Raw genomic sequence first — 12903 nt, 5'->3', positions numbered from 1 at the left:
TAGCAGCACTTTCCCCAATCAGGCCTCAAATTTTTATAATCTAAGGTTAGAAACAAGGTTATGGCATATTCTCAGGTAGGTAGGTTCCTCAGAAGCTTAAGAATTGCCGTAGCTTGTTGAAAATTTTCAAAACTTCAAGGAACTTTTTCACTGCCGTTTCAAATTTCAGCTAAAAACAATCAAAGTTTTCAACAACATTTTCGTCAAAATTTCATCTCGTTTTTCATTCAGCTCTTGGAAGGATTAACAAACTGGACACTTAAAATTTGCATGGCTTTTTAACCAACATTTCTCAAATTTGATTTAAAAAACAACAACTTTTGTACAAGCAAACTGCCTTTTCTTTTTCAGAAAGGTGCCCGTTCCCCACCCTCCCCCAGAATGGATGGAAAGACGCAATAGCTGCCGATGGCAGGAGGAATTAATAACATTAATGATAGTGACAGTGCAACTGACAAGGTGCGCGCAGGATTCTAACTTGCAGTGATGGCAACCACCCTTTTTCAACTGTCTCCACAAATTGCACAAAGGATAACTCCTGATTGGGGAAGATTTTTCACTAGACACACGGACACCTCAATGGATTTAGAAGTTGGATGAAATTCACCCCGGGGCATAAAACCTACGCAAAGTGCCCTGCATCACTTAGATCCTCCAATGCAGCGTTCAATGGATCAGAAAAGTTTGTATGCACCCACTACAAATGAATGAATTCCATTAAACAAATAGAAATTAGCAATCACATAGACCAGCTGGTTCTTAATCAGGTTCCTGAGCTAACACAGTATTGTTCCACATAGTACGTTCCCCAGTTCAGTTTTAAATGTATCAAGCCATTGGGTTTCAGTCACATCCCCTTGATGGGAGACTATTGCACGGTCTAAAATCTCTCTCATTTAGCAACGGTTCAAAGAGCGTTCACAGTTAAGGAGGTTGTAACAATTCTGTCCTATGCATAAGCTTTTGATTATCAGCCCCCTATGGATAATAATATTAGTAATCATCACAGAATGGCCGGCCTCCTTAAATGGAAATGGGTCCAGCCCCACCTGTGACACACTTAGCTCGCCTCCCCAGGTGAAGAGAATGAGGAATATCAGGTGGTTCACGTGATTAAATCAGGCCTCTAGGGTATAGCTAAGGCAGAGGCCTGCAAAAGTTAGCCAGAGCAGAGCAGAGAGTCACTAGGCAGGCAGCGGACTATGGGACGGCCAGGGAGAGAAGCTCTTGGATCCCCTCAAGTAGGACGCTTTCAGAAGACAGTACGGAGCCAGGAACCGCTAGAAAGGCCGGAGTGTAGGGAACACGTAGGGTGAAGGAAAAGCTTCCCCAGGGAGTTTTGTTTCCCTTTGAACTTTATGTTAATAAACCAAACAAAGAAGGAGTGTTGATATTGGACCCATGAAAACCTTTGTGAGTTAATCAGGAGCCCAAGAGGGAAAACTGAGGCAGCAACGAGCTCGAAGCCAGTGCTGCTGCTACAGTAATATACATATTTAAAGCTTTTCTCAAGCATTAATCCTCACTAATAAGGCAATCCTGATCTTCCAGATAGGGAAAGCAAAGCACCCAGAGATGAGGTGACTTGCCCAAGGCCACTCAGTTGCAGAGTCAGGATTAGAGCTGTCGTGTTACCGAACGCTAACCATTTTGCTCCGCCCGTTCGATCGTGCTCCCTCACAATCGTAGGCTTGTTTCTAACAGAGTTTTCTTTCCAGTGGTTTTTAAAGAAACTCGTTCGCTCTGCTATAATGAGAGCTTTCCTCTGTATGTATAACCGTTATCCAGCACAAGGAGGCATGAGAATCGTTAACGAGCAGATAAATCTATACAATTGATGAGAGAATCACAGAATCCAGTGACGGACCAGGCCCATTAGTCTGTCTTCCCTGCCGGAGCGGGGTTGTTGCTTATTGTTTTGTTCAGTCTAGTCTGAAATGTGCCAAGTGATGGGTTTCCTGCCTCAACCCTTGTGAGCCTGTCCTGCAGCCTGACAGATCAGTCTGTCCGGAAAGTTGATCAGACATCCAAGCCTAAATATTACCAGGCCAAATTTCATCCTGTCATTCCTAGCGCCAGCCAATCCCTCTTCCTTATTCGCATCTTCATCAGGGTCACATCCCACCCAGTCACCAAGCCGCAAATAACCAGGCCCCGCTTCCGCAAACACCCATTTGTGATTCAATTCACACCTACCAGAGGGCCAGCATGTGGCCTGCGCACCATTTAAGTCCCTCTTAAGGCCTGTTTTGAAGACCTAAATGGCGCATATGGCTGGTGTTGGCTGCTCTGCACATGGAAGAATTTCACCCTCAAATAACTTGATGCCCCCCGAGTTCCTCCATGGGTTTCATGGAGTGCAGCATCAGGGCCCCAGTTCTTTCAATCTTTCTTTCCGCGTCTAGCTCCACCAACCTCCTAACCAATGAGACTGCCAATGATCAGGCCCCTGAACTGCACTGCTTTCCATAAGCATAGGCTGGAAACTCCCATCTCCTGCAGAGCTGGGGCAGGACCTAGGAAGAAAGAAGCCAGCCTGCTAGCACAAGCTTCTTGGATGCCATTTGGGTTTGGTTTTATAATCAAGTCATGAGCTGGGCAAAGGCTGCAAATAAATAACCCAACGCAGAAGCACGTCTTCATTTGGACCAGACGGGACATGGGGTAAATGGCAAGGCCCCCGGTTTTCCTCATCAGGTGACTATGACCCACTGCCAGCATGACCTTGACCGATGGAAATGGCTGTTGTAGGCTCATGCCAGAAAACTGGTGGCACATTGTATGAGGGGGCCCTACGGTAGGGAAGCTTGCCCAGCTATCCCGGCCAAACGAAGGAGTGGGCTTATGTCGTGAGACGGGAATTGCAGGCCATAGCAGCGGGAGCGCCTTGCTGGTCACCTTTGGAATAGTCCGTTTTCCAGTCGCTCTACCCAGGCTTTGCTAAGAGCCAGGAATTGCCATGCGTTCTGCGCTCCCTCTTCCGGAGGCTCAGCACCTGAATGCAACTGATGAAGAGCCAGAACATTTGGCTCTCGGTACAAAGGTGCTAAGGGCAGAGTGTAGAAAATTCCCCCTGTGCAGAGGGCCCAGACCCAGGCATGTGACTACTTCAGTCCATCCTAAGCTCTCACCCAGTGTCTAGGTTTTGTCCTAGCCCTTTTGCAAAGGGGCGAATTTCCCCCATGATGAGTTGCCAACAGGCCACGTACAAACCAACCCCGTGTTGTGTTTGAAAATGAGCTGGGTTTCCATTCTTACCACTGGCACGGCTGGCATTTTGAGCTTCATGCTGGGAAAGGAGCCACTGTGCAGAGAAAATGCATCACAGCTTGTGCCGCCAAGCAGCAAGTCCTAGCATCAAGGATTGCAGCTCTCTTTCCTGCCTGGCTTAACCATCAGGAGGAGAAGTTTTCAAGTTCAATATTTCACTCCACTGGGGCTCGGATCAGATTTTTACTATCCCCTCTTCTCCTCCCGAGAAAGAGAAGACCAAAACAATACATGGAAGCTATTCACAGGAACAATACGTGCGTATCTTCTTGACGTAATTTTCTCATGCGTAATAACTCTCCCCATCTCTTCCCCAGACCCAAACCCCACAACACTGGGGATGAGATGGGGAGAGTTATTATGCATGAGAAAATTATGTCAAGAAGATACGCACGTATTGTTCCTGTGAACAGCTTTGTCCGAATCCTGGGCACCTGACTCCATCTCCACCCGCTCTGTACTCAGGAAAAGATACAGAGGCTGGGCCTGTATAAAGTTTTAGCCACACTCACCCAGGGGCCTGATTCTCTCCCTGCCTTATGTAACCCACAAACCTCCTTGGGTGTGGTGTTCTGTCCCATCTAGTGGCACCCAGACCCCTTAAAGAGAGAGAGTTAAATGGGTCTGCTCTACAGCCTTCGTTAATGGCCTGTTGGCTTTTAGCTCATGCACTAAGCTCCAGAGGCCCCCGGTTCGATCCCGCCCACCGACGACCGGGGTCTGTCAGTGTTACACTTACACCTGGCGTTATCATGTACACCTGTGCAAAGTGGGGTGTGAGATGCCCCCCCAGACCAGAACTGCCCACCTGCACCCCCTTTGCAAGGGTGTAAACAATGACGCGAGGCACAGGGCAGGGGAGAATCGGGCCCCCAGTGTTTCAGACACTTTGGAGCGCCCGTCCACAGTAAGGGGCCTACGCCTGCAAAGGGGATCGGGGAGCCCTCACCTCCCAGCGGCGTAACTCCATTGGGTTCAGTCACGGGAGCTCAGGATTGGGCCCTTACAGGCCTATAACTCCCTGCAGGTTTTGAGCTCATTGCCACGGTGGCTAGAAGGATCGGAGAGCCATGCCAACCAGTCGCCACGGTGGCAAGCCTTGCGGCACATTCAGAGTGCTATGGGCCGTGTGGCCCTATTTCCTGGCCAGGCCGCTCCTGCGTGGGAGGTAGGTAAACAAAAAGAGAAAATCTTCTCCCCGCCCCCACAGAGCGTAAACAGCTGTGTGGAAGGAGCAGATTGAGCAAGGCAGGCGTGTGAGCGGCCTCTTCCAGAACCTTCCTGGAGGCGGTCGGCAGAACGCAGGGCAATATGAGGCACACCGGGCCCAAGCAAAGGGTCCCCTGAGCTTGGTCGGGGCTCATACGCCCAGCCTTTGAGTCACCCAAAGAAGGGACGGCACCCTCACGAGTTAAGAGCATCCCAGAGCTCGGGCTAACTCTGGCAGACATGTATTAGATTGGCCTGACAAGCCAGTGCTGACAGAGTGCAAAAGAGACCCAAAAAACCCCAGCTTGATCCTCCTGTCAGCTCCGTTTTATGCTAGGGTCACTGCAGCCGAGTGACTCCTGAGGATCAGGCCAGATGGGGCCAGCTCTCAGCGTTTGGGATTTGAGCCTCTCTGTCACTGCGTCAGGTTGCTCTAGCGTGGAGCGTGATGCGTTCCCTTTTCCCTCTCCAGGGGCTCGACACAGCCCTTTTCGCTCCTGCCTTTTTAAAAGAAAGGTGGTTTTTTTTTTATCATTTGAGGAAACCTCTCTTGCTCGTGCTTTTATATTTTGGACATTGGAGTACAAAGTTTTCTTTCATCTCAATCTCTGCTCTGTCAGACACACACCCACACCAAGATAAGTGCGCATTGTAACACTCACACTCTCCCTCACCTGCCCACAAACCAAAATAAATGGGTACAACACACACACCAAAATGTCAACACTCAAGCACGCACGCCTACACAAAGGGAAGTGAATATTACAACTCTCACTCTCACCCACACACTCCATGACAAGCGAGCATTAACGCACTCAACACAAGAACACACAATGCAGGCTGGATTTCTGTTCCCACCTGGAAGGGAATCTTGCCGCAGGATTTATGAGGCTAACACCTTTCCGAGTAACAACCTACACTACTCGCTGAGGTTCAGATCTGACATAACATCTCTGCAATGTCTCACATTTATTTTCCTTTTAATTGGACAGCGTCGGCTTGAAAGCTTATCCATCAACACACCAAGAAAAGAAAAGAAACGGAGTTTAAAGTAGTTCCAGGTTCTACACTTGTGCACCAACCTCCCTTCCCAATGTTGGGAGGTCTGCACTCACATTTTCCTCTCTTTTCAATTGATTTTTCTCTCCCCTGCTGCTGTGTGAAAGACCCACCCAAACAACAGAGGAAAGCATGGCTTTAATCCTGCAAAGATTTAGGCATATAAATAGTCCCATTTATTTTGATGGCCTACTCACACGCCTAAAACTAAGCACACACCTACCTGTTTGCAGGAGCCTGGCGTAATTGACTATACAGAGAAAACAGTGAAACTGACAACACACAAAGTGCTGCCAAACGCACTAAGTAAACAAAGTGAAATAACAGAGAAATAATGTGATTTTCTTCTCTAATCTCTCTCAGTTACAGTAATCGTCGGTATTATCTGTAACAATAGCAGGGTTTTCTCTTTAAAATTGCCCACAACCCTGTGATTTTTTTTTTTTTTTGGTAGGTTGAGGGTGTCCCTTTAAACTACTGAGGAAACCAACAAAATGATTCTTGCACAACTGGCCGCGTCAGTTTGAGGAAGTGACATTTTAAAAAAATAAATAAAGTTGAAAACCCCGAACGCTCGTAAAACACAGAAAATCAGAAAAATCTGAGCAAGTCTCCAAAGCAGAAAACACAATGGGTGACAAAAACAAACAAAACAAACTTTACCCAGTACTAAAGGGTTCGGGTTTGTAATTTCTCACTTACTGGGAAGCTCATGTGACTGGCAATAAGGCACAAAACCTTTCTCCCCCGGAACAACGGTGTGAATTCAAAGCCAAGAGTCACCAAAAAGTCAGTCTCATCTTACTTTGTGTGCAGCGTCATTCAGCCATGTTGGTCCCGGGATATTAGAATGACAAGGTGGGTGAGGTAATATCTGTTATTGGGCCAACTTCCGCTGGTGAAAGAGACAGACTCAGCCCTGAAGTCCCAACCTGAAGCAGAGCTGTGTGCAGCTCGAAAGCTTGTCTTGTTCACCAGCAGAAATTGGTGCAATAAAAGATATGACCTCATGGCTGTTGTGGGTAACCTCTGTCGGATGATTTCTCAGACCCTAACCTAATCCAGGGTCTAGTCCCTCAACTAGTGTAAATCAGTGCAACTCCACTGACTTCAATTACACCACCTCAGAATCTGGCGGCAAGCGTCTACCCGCACCGCAGAACCCACCAGCATCAACGGCACTAATTTGGCACACCCATCGGTGACACAGCTTCCATGAGCACGCATATTACAGTCTGCTCTCTCTCAGCAGAAAATAACTGGGATTGGCTCAACATGGATCTGGCTCTCCCTTCTGCACCTCCTCCCATCCAGAGGGAGCCTTGTTCTCTTTGGACTTCACCCGATTCCAGCTGAAATGGACGGGAGCTTTTCCACTGACTCCCCGCGAGCACTAAACCTAGAGGAAAGCCAGGCACATCAGCAATTACTGGGACCCTGGGAAAAACCACGTGTGAACACTGTACGAGTTCAGCCTGATGAAAAATACTTTCCGTGATGTTCCCAACTCCTTGGCCTCCCAAACGCAACTATGGCAAGCTCTGCTCAGCAACAGACAAAAGTCACAGATTTCACATGACTCAGGCTCTTTAAACGCTAGCGTGCCTCCTCCCTCATTGGAGCTGTGCAGCCCGCGAACGCATGGAGCCGTCCACAGCTGCTGCAAATTGATTGATTCCCCCTGTGATGGTCAACACAACTGGCCGCATCATCAGAGAGAAGCTGTCTTTTGATTTAGTTTCCTGGACTAACTTTAAACCATTTCCCCCCCTCCCCGCTCCCCCACACACGCACTCCAACTCGCTTTAACATCTGCACGGATTTCGGAAACGTTCCTTAGAACCACGTTCCAAGTCTTACGGGACGCTAACTCTGGTGAGCAGCGCTGGCCTGTGTAATCCGTTAAAGCCCTCCACTGGACTCACCCAAAGGAAATACGATTAGCAGCCTCCCGACACCTCTGTAAAGCCAGGAGGGGCCAAAACAAACCAGGGTAAAGGGGCTGGAGTCACAGTCCTGAAAACTGAACTCTTGTCCGTGTGGCAGTGCTTAGGAACCTACTGACCAGGTCCTCGCACACGTCTTTCCCAGTCAACGGGCCTGAACCACGATGGAGTCATCTGCATGGTGGAGAAAGGCGCGCGGTCTCTGTGGCCCATTCATTCTCTAGCCTCTCTGCAGAGGCTGCCAAATAAGGCGGAGGTTCGTGCGACACAGAATCATAGAATCACAGATTTTAAGGTCAGAAGGGACCATTCTGATCGTCTAGTCCGACCTCCTGCACAACGCAGGCCACAGAATCTCACCCACCCACTCCTGTAACAAACCCCTATGTCTGAGCTACTGAAGTCCTCAAATCGTGGTTTAAAGACTTCAAGGTGCAGAGAATCCTCCAGCAAGTGACCCATGCCCCACTCTGCAGGGGAAGGCAAAAACCCCCCAGGGTCTCTGCCAATCTGCCCTGGAGGAAAATTCCTTCCCGATCCCAAATATGGCGATCAGCTGAACCTTGAGCATGTGGACAAGACTCACCAGCCAGACGCCCAGGAAAGAATTCTCTGTAGTAACTCAGATCCCACCTCATCTAACATCTCATCACAGGCCATTGGGCATATTTACCTGCTAATAGTCAAAGATCAATTAATTGCCAAAATTAGGCTATCCCATCACACCATCCATGGATGTTTGTCCACCAGGAAGTGGACTAACACTCTCCCCACCCCAACCTGTCTTGTAATAAATGTGTGTAATAGCAAGGGGCTCCGTTAATTCCTGGTGATGTGGAATGCAGGCTACTCAGGTGGTTTCAGAGAGCATCGGCCCCACAGGTTCCGTGGCCTGTGATGTGCAGGAGGGCAGACTAGATGACCATGATGGTCCCTTCTGACCTTCAAGTCTATAAATCTCTGAGGTCAAGGGGAGCTGGCACCTCATCCCGCGGAGCGCAAATAAAACAGGCCCACGGGGGTATCACAGCCAGTCGGGAAGCGCTTTCAGGTCCGGTCTCACAGAACCATAGGGCTGGAAAGGACCCAAACGGTCAACTGGTCCAACCCTCCACACTGAGGCAGGACCAGTGTCCATCGTAGTCAAATACCGAGTTTATCAATGAGCGTCATACAGTGTCGAAGGGTTTCGTTTTCAGTGACGCTGGCCGGGGGGGGGAAGAAGAAGGAGAAGGAGAGTGGGGAACCGCTTCTCAAGATCGATGGAGCCAGCACGTTGAACCTCGGGATGTCGCCATTGTATTGACGCCACCCAGAGAAAGGGTCACACATCCACACACATTAGGGACACTGGGCATGACGACCTGTGAGCTCTTTAAAGGCCTCCGTCACCATAATACGCATCTAGCCCTGAATAGTCTGGCCCCACCAGTGTGTCCCCTTCCTTCCATGCCATGGCGGGGAGGCCAAGCTGGGCAGTGGAGAAAAGAACCTGAAATCCACTGGGAGGAAATGTGCTCTGTCTAGCAAGAGCTCACTCATGCTGTAACCCAGACATTCCTGAAAGCTGCCTGGCCTGTTCTATTTCACTGCTCTGACACAACAGGAGAGGGAAGGCTCTGCCTTAATTACCTCCCTTTTCACAGTCCTCTAATGACAGCCTGGAGCGAGAAGCCAGCCCCAAAAAGAGGCCACTGTTTGTTGTTTTTCTTGGCCTTTAGAAGGCGATTGCCATGAAACAGTTAAGGGATCCAAGTTCAGGTCTCCCTCTGACTTGATTGAAAGTCCACAGGACACTTTCCTGCCATGGACTTTAGCCCCCCATATGGAAGCTGATTTTCTTGCTAGCAAAATTTAATTTAATTTAATTAATGGAGATATCCCATCTCCTAGAGCTGGAAGGGACCTTGAAAGGTCATCGAGTCCAGCCCCCTGCCTTCACTAGCAGGACCAAGTACTGATTTTGCCCCAGATCCCCAAGTGGCCCCCTCAAGGATTGAACTCACAACCCTGGTTTTAGCAGGCCAGTGCTCAATTGTTCCACCTTGCTTTACATTGTGATCATCTAGTCTGACCTCCTGCACGGCACAGGCTGTCCACACATCCCTAGGTCTCCTGTTCAAATCCAGCCCAGGTCAGACAAGCCTGGGGGTGGAACTCTACTGAAGCCATTCACACTAGCTGAAGATCTGGCTGCAAAAGTCAGGCCCTCTTTGATGGCTGCGCAGGGGGCAGTGTGTTTGGGAGGTTTCAGTCCTGTTTGTAGTGGACAAGTTGTCCACACCACAGAAACCACCACCACATGTACACAGACTGGACCCCTCAGGAGAGAGGCAAGGAACTGAGCAGGTCACGGAGACTTAATTCTTCTTTTGCCCTTTGGGATACAGCCCCTCCATAGCAGGGTGAGGGGCCTTTGAAACACATGGCTGGGGGTAAAGAAGAGATCTCTGTCTCCAGGGTTGTCAATACAGCAGGTGATGTAATGATAAGCCAGTATTTACAATTCTGAAAGCATCCCACGGGCTCCATCTCTTCCAGCTGCCAAGTACACTCTGTACTCTTAATAAAATAATTGAAATGATGAATAGCCCCTTATAGCATTCCTCTTCTACAGCTCCTGACAGGGTCAGGGATGGATGGAGAGTCCCTTCTTAGCTCTCTTTCAAGGCAGAGAGGATTTCACCTTTTTCACAATGAAATATACAATAAAAAATAGAAATGTGAATAGTAACCAGGATAATTCCTTAGACTTCCACAGAGCCTTTTCTTGGAGGATTTCAGCACCAGTTACAGATGTTAATTACTAGCACACCAGTGAAATCATTGTCTTAATAATCAAGTCAGCAAATCACTACAGGTCAATTTCATTTCTTACTTAGGCTGGTGTGAGGCTGAATCAGTTCGGTGGGATCAATGCAGTTGACCCTGCCGATTTTAATGGTATTACAAAAATCTCACACCAATCCATGGCCGCTCAGACTTTAACTCCTGCTAGAATATTAGACATCGAAGAGCATGCCGTAAGTCAACGGAAAGCTGGTTTTGAAATAAGGCATTATATTGGATCATTTGCTGCCAAGTCATGATGTATTGATGATTTCCATATGAATAATTATACCGGTAACCAAATGCGCTATTTTTAGGTAGACTGGCTCCTACCTTATTCATTTGCAAGGATACATTCAGTGGGGTGAACAGTTTCATTTTTTCAAACCAGACCTCCCTTTTAGGTGGAATGGAAGTTTCACTATCCTAATTCTTGTTAATATTTGTATGGCTGTAGCCCCTAGAAGAATGTTGTTCTAGGCACTTCCCATGGTAAGAGGTGGTCTCCGCCACGGAGCGCTCACAAACTAGATAGTAGAGAGAGTTCATTTTACAGTTGGGGATCTGAGGCACAGACAAATAAAGTGACTTGCCCAAGGTCACACAGGGAGTCTGTGGTAGGAATGGACGCTGGACCCTGCTTCCCTGAGTCCCAGCTCAGTACTTAACCACTAAGCCATCCTTCCTCTCACTATGCTACTCAAAGCGCATTATTGGACACCGACCAAGGTAAAGCTACGGCTTCTTGGGATCTATTTATTGTCCAGTCTCCCCTAGTGACAGCTCGTTAGCAGCTGAAACCTCTGCCTTGAGTTCCAGCGACCGAGCTCCCAAGAGTCAGTGGAAAAGCAGGTTGGCTGGTTTTTCGCTGTGCCTAGTGGAATGCAGCCAAGTCAGGGAAGCATCTCCCTGAACTGCCCCGACGCGGAAGCTGCAGGCATGAGGCAAAGCTCGCTCGCTCGCTCGCTCTGGTTGCCTCATCTTGTCTCTGAGTGTCAGTCACTCACCGGGATCCATCTGAAGCCGGGTCTCAGACACGGCTCAGAAGGGGATTTGTGCAAGGTTTGCCCTTACAGCCGGCACTCTGAGTGGGAACCATGGCCCAGGCATGTCAGGGACAGTAGCTGATCCTGTAACAGCTCACTCCTACTGACTGAGCAGACCTTGGGGCTTCTGTGGTCTGGCCAGCACAGTCTGCAAGCCTAATCCTTGGTTCCTCTGTTTCTGCACTGGGGTTTTTGAAGCCACCTTGGAACGCTCTGTACTCTGGGCCAGGCCCCAGGTGTAAAGGAGAGTAGCCACGGGGCTGCTCTAACTTAGACGCTCATTTCCAAGTCCCCCTGTGGGCTCTGAGAGGCAGACACTACCTATGATGCAGTGCACGCTGGCCGTGCCCCAACACACCCTCTACTCTGGGAGTGGGCTACGTCTGGCACAGAGCTCTTACACTAGCTGGGGAGGCCCCTGCGGAAGAAGTATTCGCAGTGGGTCATTGCCACATGGCAGCGCAGCATAAAGGGCCTCGGTGTAACTGGGAATCAGGCGCTGGGGGTGTTTCAGAGGAGTTGCTCCTTGGCAGAAGGGGAGACAGAAGATTGCTCAAGCAGCAGAGGCCTGGGCTTTTGGGTAGGAAGGAGCGGAGTTTTAGTCCCACAGCTTGGATGGGTGTGGAGTTTATATAGTCACTGTGTCTGTTAGTTGCAATCCCGGATTTGTTGCAACAGGCTGGCAATAAATCCTCCTCCACATCGCTACACACACACACACTCGGGCCCAGCTCTCGCCCACGGGCACCTTTCCCCCTAAAGGGACCCAGCCTCTTGTTATAGATGCTGCCAGCACCCACGTTGCTGCAGCACATCCGGCCTGCCGCCCGGCATCTCTGAGTACTTGGGGCAGTAACGCGGTGTCCAGGAAACAGCTGTGAGCACAGCTGTACATGGGAAAGCTCTCAGAAGGAGCAGCAGCAGCATTTGGGCATAGAAAGAAAACCGAAGGAGGCAGAGAAAAGCTAGAGCAAATCTGGAATTGGTGCCTCTGGGTTTTAAGGATGGAACCCATTTCTCGGGTAACGTAAAACTAAGGATCTGGCCACTAACTGCCACGGAAGATTTGTTGATTCTTTCCCCATGAGCAAGGGTGAAATCTAAACAACCACATTCTTCCCGTCTAAATTCCTCCTGTAGTTCCCCTTTGGACCCAGTATTCTCCACCCCCTGGCCTAAACAGCTGTGCAATGTTGCTGTGGGTTGTTAAACAACTGCTATCCAGAAGTGGCTGCATTTCCTTTGTGGCTGAAAAGTGATTCAAGGAAGGAAGGAAGGAAGGATAGATAGATAGATAGATAGATAGATAGATAGATAGATAGATAGATAGATAGATAGATAGATTCTGTGAAGCATGTGGAGATTTTGGGGATGAAAGCAAGATCTGATTTTTATATTTGCCCTTCATCGCTGCCTTTTCAGAAGGACTCAGCACCCACAACTGGGAACAGGTTTTCAAACGTGCTCAGCTCCCTTTGGGCACCCAAATAAGTGGCCAGATTCTCAAAAGAGCTCAGTGCACTGGGTACACATTGAACGGTGAG

General features: G+C 49.0%; 1 protein-coding gene across 6 annotated transcripts in view; it reads right to left on the bottom strand.

Annotated features, from left to right (window-relative positions):
- The window catches only part of RXRA (retinoid X receptor alpha), a 229803-nt gene that overhangs the window by 198803 nt on the left and 18097 nt on the right, over nucleotides 1–12903 (bottom strand). The window contains exon 1 of one of the 6 annotated variants that reach the window (XM_065572177.1): nucleotides 6241–7259. The exons of the other annotated variants lie outside the window; for them this stretch is intronic. The gene's annotated coding sequence lies outside the window, so the exon portion shown is untranslated. Of the gene's footprint in view, nucleotides 1–6240; nucleotides 7260–12903 lie in introns of those variants that run through there. 6 annotated transcript variants of the gene reach the window in all.

Source organism: Chrysemys picta, chromosome 18 (assembly GCF_011386835.1).
Source record: "Chrysemys picta bellii isolate R12L10 chromosome 18, ASM1138683v2, whole genome shotgun sequence".
Lineage (NCBI taxonomy): Eukaryota > Metazoa > Chordata > Testudines > Emydidae > Chrysemys > Chrysemys picta.
Note: the sequence above shows the minus strand (reverse complement) of the source record. Positions and strands in the feature narration are given on the sequence as shown.